Raw genomic sequence first — 7007 nt, forward strand, 5'->3', positions numbered from 1 at the left:
ATCTAGGTTAGCTGATAGGCGCATGGCCACAGGGAATAATGGGGCCCTCTATTTTAAAGCATATTGGAAAATAAGAGGATGTAATGTTGAAAGGCAGTTGGCTTTTAAGATAAGTTAAAATTTCAAAATTACGGTGGGAGAATTTTCCTGTTTTTAGAAAACCTCTTTAATATAATATTTAATATAATATTCATTAAAAGGTAAATATCAGAATAATCATTTGAAAAGTCTCCTACCCATGCTTTCCAAATTTAAAAGTACTTTTATTATTTTCAGCTGCACAGTATTTTTTCATGATATTTAGAAACTCAATCTAGGATACAATTTTCAAAACCTGATAGAAGTAGTTCTTGAGGAGCCTTCCTTTGCATTTGCCATGGTGGATCCATGGGAACAAGGAGCAGGTGTTCGTGGGCACAGGAACGGGCAAACAGCAGTAACAGGAAAGCCTCTCAATGAACAAAACTTAACTTCAAAACTGTCATTTGAAAGGAAACAGGTACCGTAGATTATTTTCTTTCAGAAAAGTTGGTGTTGGTTCTTAGGTTTGGTGCCTCCCAAACAAACCTTAAAGCCTGTCTTGCAAGAAAATATAATGCTGTAGCAAGAGTGACGGAATCTGGTCTTAGCCCCCTGCTCATTTGTAGGCAGGGCAGATAGTGCCATCTGACCGCCTTCAGGGGCATTGCCTTCAGCATCCGCCCTCGGCCACAGTGCAGATTTGATGCAGTCCAGATCAGACAGGGAACTCTGGGGCAAAGCGCTCTCATGAGAGGAAACTCGTGTAGAGCAGAAGTGGTCAGGCCCAGTGTCTTGCCAATGGGTTTCAGCCCCAGGCAAGTTCACTATGGATTCAGTGTGACCAAAGAAGTGACAGTAGAACATTTCTTTGAGGTGAAAGGGTTTATTACCCAGCTTGTTCTCCCGGTGGTAGGTTGGGCCTTAGCATCTCTGCCTCCAGGCCTCTCTGCCTGCACAGCCATACTGCACAGCCGTTCTCTGGGCTCCTCTGTCTGCACAGCCATCCTCTAGGCCTCTGTCCTCAGCGCTGCTACCACTCCAGCCTCTGCTCTGCTCTCCTGCAGCCTTGCAGCCCTACCACCATGTCACCCAGAGCACTGGGCAGAGCTCTTTATATAGAGTCAATAACAACATATTTCCCACACGTGTGTAGTGAGCTAGCTGACCAGGGCCAGGTGAAAATCCCGGCCACAGGAACTTTCACTTCATCCACAGCCAGTACCCTCACAAAATGCTCAGGTTGCTGACACCGATCCCTGAGCAGTGTGGTGTTGGCTGACTCCATCTCAAGTCCTGCTTTCCAGAGGACCCAACTGACACACCCACCCATTTGCCATTTGTTCCTCTAACTGGTAACCCTAGCAACTGACTGCCTCTCTCTCAAGGTTTGCTGCATTCTCATACTTTGATCATATAAGGCCAGGTGTGTCTGTACCATCTCTCTCCCCAGCTACATTTTTAATATTTCTCCAATGAAAAGATATTCTTCACAATCCTTGTGCTATTTAAGGAGTCCTTCAGTGTAGATCCATTAACAGTATTTGAAGCACTTGTTACAGCCATTTCTGGAATGTGCATTTGTGATTTGTGTCCTTAAATGCTCACTTAAAACCCCTCTTATGTGGAAACCTGATTAGGTTATTCCCAATGTTAAGTCCTCATAGGAGGTAAAATAAACATATACCCACACATACTTCACACTATGCTGAAGTATTTTCAAATAAGCTTCAGACTGTGTATGAGTCACAAATCATCACATCTTGTAGTTATGTTTCATATTTAAATTAGATTAGATATCTTTTCCTATCAATAAGATACATATTCAGTTCTGGAGCTGGGAGGCCACCCTGTGGTCTGGACTGACGTTCACAGGACGGTAAGTCGTCGTCTGCGGGCATGAAGCAAGACCGCCGTGGATCAGGCGAAGGGGGTACCAGGTGCTGCGGGAGGGGGTCTGCCGCCCTGGCCGCTCCATGGTGGCTCCCTCCCGTCCCACAAGCAGGCCAGCACAGGTGGGGTTAGGGAACCCCATCATCACATGAGTCTATGAGATGAGGGCATGGCAAGGGGCATTCCTCCTGGGCAGAGTCTGGGGGACTTGAGAGCAAAGTCGAGGCCAGACAGGGAATGGCAAGCGGCATAAGAATTAGCCAGGACCACCCAAGCCCCATCTGGCAGGCAGTCCTGCTAAGTATTTGGAGACTTGAAACGAGGAGGGTAGGTCATGGGCCACAGAAACCTACCTGCTGCAGCCCTCCATGTTTCCCAAAGGGCGTCAGGCAGCAAAGGACCTGAGAGATGCCCGCATGAGGGGGAGGGAGAAGGCGACCGAATGGACCTGTGGGTCAGAGGGCCCAGGGCTCCAGGCCACAGGCGTCACTGACCTACTGAGTTTACTTTCTGTTTCCCAGCCTGCTTCCTCATGGAAATGGTAACACTGTACCAGCTTTGCAAAGTCACTGTACAGATAAGTACAATAGGTGTGTAAAGTGCTTCCCCGCAGTAAGCACTCAACAGGCGTCAGGTGTTCTCACTGTTGGGGTGGTTCTCTTCTCCATGACTGTTTCTTTTCCATCCTCTTAACGCATTTAAAAGGAAGCCTTCCCGTCTTGTCATTTAAACCCTATTCCCTTCGTGTCTCTAAGTGCTCTCAGTCCCAGCTTCAGACAGACCTGTGACTGTGGACCCTTTGAGGGATGTTTGAAGGTTAACTGAGCACAGATCAAGGAAGACGTCCTCTTCTTAAGTTTCATGGAGGTAATAGTTCCTAAACCACACACACACAAAAAAAGAAAACCTCAGAAGAAACAAATTTTTTACCACTGTAATCTTTGTACACTTTTGTTTATAGATTCACAGAATGAATTGATGATTTATTAAATTTGATCACAGGCCAAAAAAATATAATATGTCATTCATGAAAACCTATGGAATATGTTTTTTTAAATAAAATTCTGTTGTTTTTGTGTCAAATAACTCACAGATGATTAAATTGTTCAAGTTTTCCAGTTAGCACACCAAGGGGCCATTCAAAATTAACAAGTATGTGAAATAATGAGCCTTGACTTTCTCAACTGTTAAGAACTTAAATGAAATGGTTTCAGTCTATCAACCTTGAACAGACTTTCATGTTATGAGTAACGCATCTCTAGTCATTAATGTAAATGTGAATTTGGTATATAAACTACCCCTCCGGTAGATAGATTTATATGTTAATATAAAAATGCAAATATTTGAAGAGAAAATACACAAAATGGCCATCAGATAAACAAGAGCTTTCAACCCTGCTGACTTCTGGCAGATGTCTGGCAAATTTACAATTGGAACTGGAACAGAACATAAGAGAAGAAAAAGGAAAAGGATCTTTGGGAAAATTTATTACTTATGACTGTGCCAAAATGCTGTGATAGGTGTTCTGAGTAGAACTCATGGAGGGAATACTGGTAAGAGCTGAAGACACAATGTCTGGGAGGATTTGACATCCTCAGGAACTGAGACAGATTATCAGCAACATGAACAAGCTTTAAAGAGTACAAAATGCAACAAGAAAATGCCAATTAATTAATGGGCTGGTCATCTTCAGATCATGAAACTCAACAGGTGATTGGAAGGCTTTTATCCACCAGAAGAACCAGAACAATCTGTTTTTATCACTACGCTGAAGTGGATTTGAAATGATCAAGAGAAGAAAGGGTTCTGCAGTTTTCCCTTCACACAGTCATTCCTTTAATCGGCATGCATTTTTAGAGCACATGCAAAGGTCAGAGCATGACAGAGACCTTCTAATGTGTATGTGACTTTTTTTGTCATCATTTTATCACTTTCCAGAAAGCAAATTCCATGTTTTCTGGAAAAAAGCTGAATTACCTCTTGAGCCCAAAATCTTAGTGGTATAATCAGTCTCTGGGGGGGAATCTTTCCATAGACAGGAAAAAAACTCCAAATGTAAAGATAAACATCCAAGAAAAATGGATTGCAGCCTTGTTTAGAGAGGCAAAATCTGAAAATGGAAGGAATATTCATCATTGAGAGAATGAAGATGTTATGATTTATCCATGATATGATATAATATGCAGCCTTTTAAAAGAGTGAGCTCAATCCATACCAGTTAATTTTTAGAAGGAATTTCCACAACTTATTTTGACTTACAAAAGCAATATGGAAAGGTGCATATATAATAAATTCCACTTTTGTAAAACAATGACTTTAAAAAAGGGCCCTATAATGTATGTTTCTATATGAAAACATAAGCACTGAGAAAGAAGTAGAGAGATGCACACCCTGCAGTTAAAAATGACAAGGGGGAAGGAGGACATAAAAACAAAGATTTAAGATGTCATGTCAGAAAACAGCATGTAGCATACATCAGATTCAAGGTATGTAGTGTGTAGGCATAGAATGTTAATGGTGGTTATCTCAGGGTAGTGGAGCTTGAGAATGGATTTCATTTTCTTCCTTGTACTTTCAAATATTTGTTTAAATTTACAGTATTTTTAAAAAATTTAATATTACAGAAACTACAAATATTACAAAAAGTCAGGCCACAGGGTCCTCACATTAGAGTAATAAAAACCAAGTCCTGGACAAGGGGATATTTTTCCATATTTCCTTCCCACATGATGCAGGCTGGTGATATTAATGTTGATGCCTACTTTGACTGCATCATATGACTACAGACACATGACTACAATATTACACTACCTTCTACACACCCTATTCAAGCTTCACCTTATCCTTTATTTAGACATAATTTCATTATGGAAACTAGCATATTTAATAAATTTTATGTGAATGCTATTCACAAAGACTGGAAGCATTATTTAATTTCCCAGGCCTTGCAGCTCCTAAGTGATCATTCTGCCAAAAAGAGGCCCTATATCTATGTCCCCTGTGCCACACATAATAGGACAATGTAACGATCATCTCCCTTTAATTGCTCCAGAAGTCTGGAGGACCTCAGCTAAGCATGTGAATTCTGAGGGCCATAAATTAACCAGGACCCACTTAGTTCTGCAGAGGAAGGTGGCAGAAAAGTTCCTTTTATTTTGTTCTAACAGAAAGAATTAAACATGATGAGAACCAAAGCTTTTTATAAATGTTTAAAAGGAATTTTAGCTTTTCATAAATATTATATAGGTCAGAGTTAAGAGCTTAAAAGTCCACTCAGACTCTATAGTGAGTATAACCCCAGTAAGCCAAATAAATTCCCCATGGGTGAGGTCCTGGAGGTGGGCTTCTAGGGATTTGTGATGCCAGTGGATAGCCACAGCAGCACTAGACATGACTGTCCCTCCTCCAAGGGCAAGTAGCAGAGAAGTCAGAGACTGATCGGCCTCCGAGGTGGTCCAACCCATGAAAATATTACATGATTCGTGTTGCTTTCTAGTTTTTATAGCATTTTTGCATACATCATCCCCTGACTTCAAACATTTGTTGAGTAGTTAACTGTGTTCTAAGTATTTTATCTTCAGCAACTCTGTTTTCTACATGAAGAAACTGAGCAGATTTTAAAACTTGTAAAGAAAACAAAACAAATTAAACTTGTAAAGAAAACAAAACAAATTAAATTTTGCTGTCTGTGTGACCTTTGCAGAATACCCAGAATGTAAGATCCACAAGGGTAGGGTCATTTTTTTTTGTTATGCCCATTGCTGTATGAAAGACTTTTGGTAAATATCTGTCAGCAGAGGAGGTGGGGGGGTAAATGACTCCATTCACTAGAGTATTGTCCTTCACCTTCTATTCAAAAATTGAAGGCAATATGGTGTGTCCAGAGCCTGCAAAAAGAAACACAGCATAGATTAGATTAACCAATTAGTTTTAATTCCAGATGCTTTAAATGCAAACATTTCTCATTGATTGGAAGACACTGTTTTAAGAAAAATGTAATTACAGATTCATTTTGATGAGAACGTTTTTCTGCTCTATTTGCGCACATATCTTTTCAATAATTTTCATAATGGAAAACAGCAGGGAGTCCCATGGCAACAGGACCTATGCTTTGTCAAGAAGAGACACTCGAGTTCCATCTTTTTGTGATTCCATTTATCCATGAAGCAGGAAAGAGGAACTACAGGAAGAATAAAAGAGAATAGAGGAAGACAAAGAAAATCATTATCTTAGTGAATCATTTATATTTTCTAGGTGGATGCATCCATGCAGTTAATAAATTGGTAGGCAGTTCTGATGTATCTCCTGTTCTCCCACTGTCTCCCACAGCTTCCTGCACTGTCCTCTCTACACTCTCTGCAAACACACCACGAGATACTCCCATCAACCCTGGCAACCCCCAGTGCCACCCACAAACAGCAGTGCATCCCTGAGCACCCACAGTGCCCTTTGCCTTCTCTCTCTAAGCTCCCTGATTCCCTCCCTGTCTTATGATTTCTGGTCCCCTGCCTGCCTCTGTCCCTGCCTTCTGTCAACTGTCGCCATCCTCCAAGGCTCCATCAGAGTTCCCTGCGTCTGCGCTCCGGCAGCCTGCCCACTGATCCCACCCCTGCCACAGTATCAACAACCCTTCACAAATCGGCGTCTCCAGCCCCAACTCTCTTCAGGGTGGGTCCCAGACCAGCATCTGCACCTTCGTGCATGGCATCTTTCAAAAGGGAAAGTAAATCGCAGATCTAATACTGCAAAAAGGTGGAAGATGGGAACAACCAAGGTCAGATCATTGTCTTTGGGATATAAGAAGTCATTGGTGGTGTGGTGTGCAGGAGAGCACTTTTGTGACGTGTTGAGAGACGCTATGTTAGGGAGATGAGTATTGTCCATCCAGCCAATAGAAGCCTACTTGTCTATCTTCCAGTCCCTCCATGTTCTGATATTACTCCCTCTTGCCCAGCCTTTTTAATCCTATTCCTCATTAACTCAGAGTCTCGGTCCTTCTCACCCCGTCCTTCCTACTTTAACCACTGCCGTTACCTGTTTCTTCCATTTCCAGAGGTTCGAGTGTCACCCTCTCTGCTAGTGGATCCTCAGATCCT

At 42.0% G+C, this 7007-nt stretch overlaps 1 long non-coding RNA gene across 1 annotated transcript; it reads right to left on the reverse strand.

Moving 5' to 3' along the window:
• Positions 1–5509: 5509 nt before the first annotated feature.
• On the reverse strand, positions 5510–6710 carry LOC140848239 (uncharacterized). Its single transcript, XR_012128807.1, has 3 exons — positions 6540–6710; positions 5915–6091; positions 5510–5798 (listed from the first exon to the last, which is right to left on the reverse strand). It is a non-coding gene; the product is annotated as an uncharacterized lncRNA (long non-coding RNA).
• Positions 6711–7007: the final 297 nt, after the last annotated feature.

The sequence above is a fragment of the Manis javanica genome, chromosome 3 (genome assembly GCF_040802235.1).
Source record: "Manis javanica isolate MJ-LG chromosome 3, MJ_LKY, whole genome shotgun sequence".
NCBI classification, from domain to species: Eukaryota; Metazoa; Chordata; class Mammalia; order Pholidota; family Manidae; genus Manis; species Manis javanica.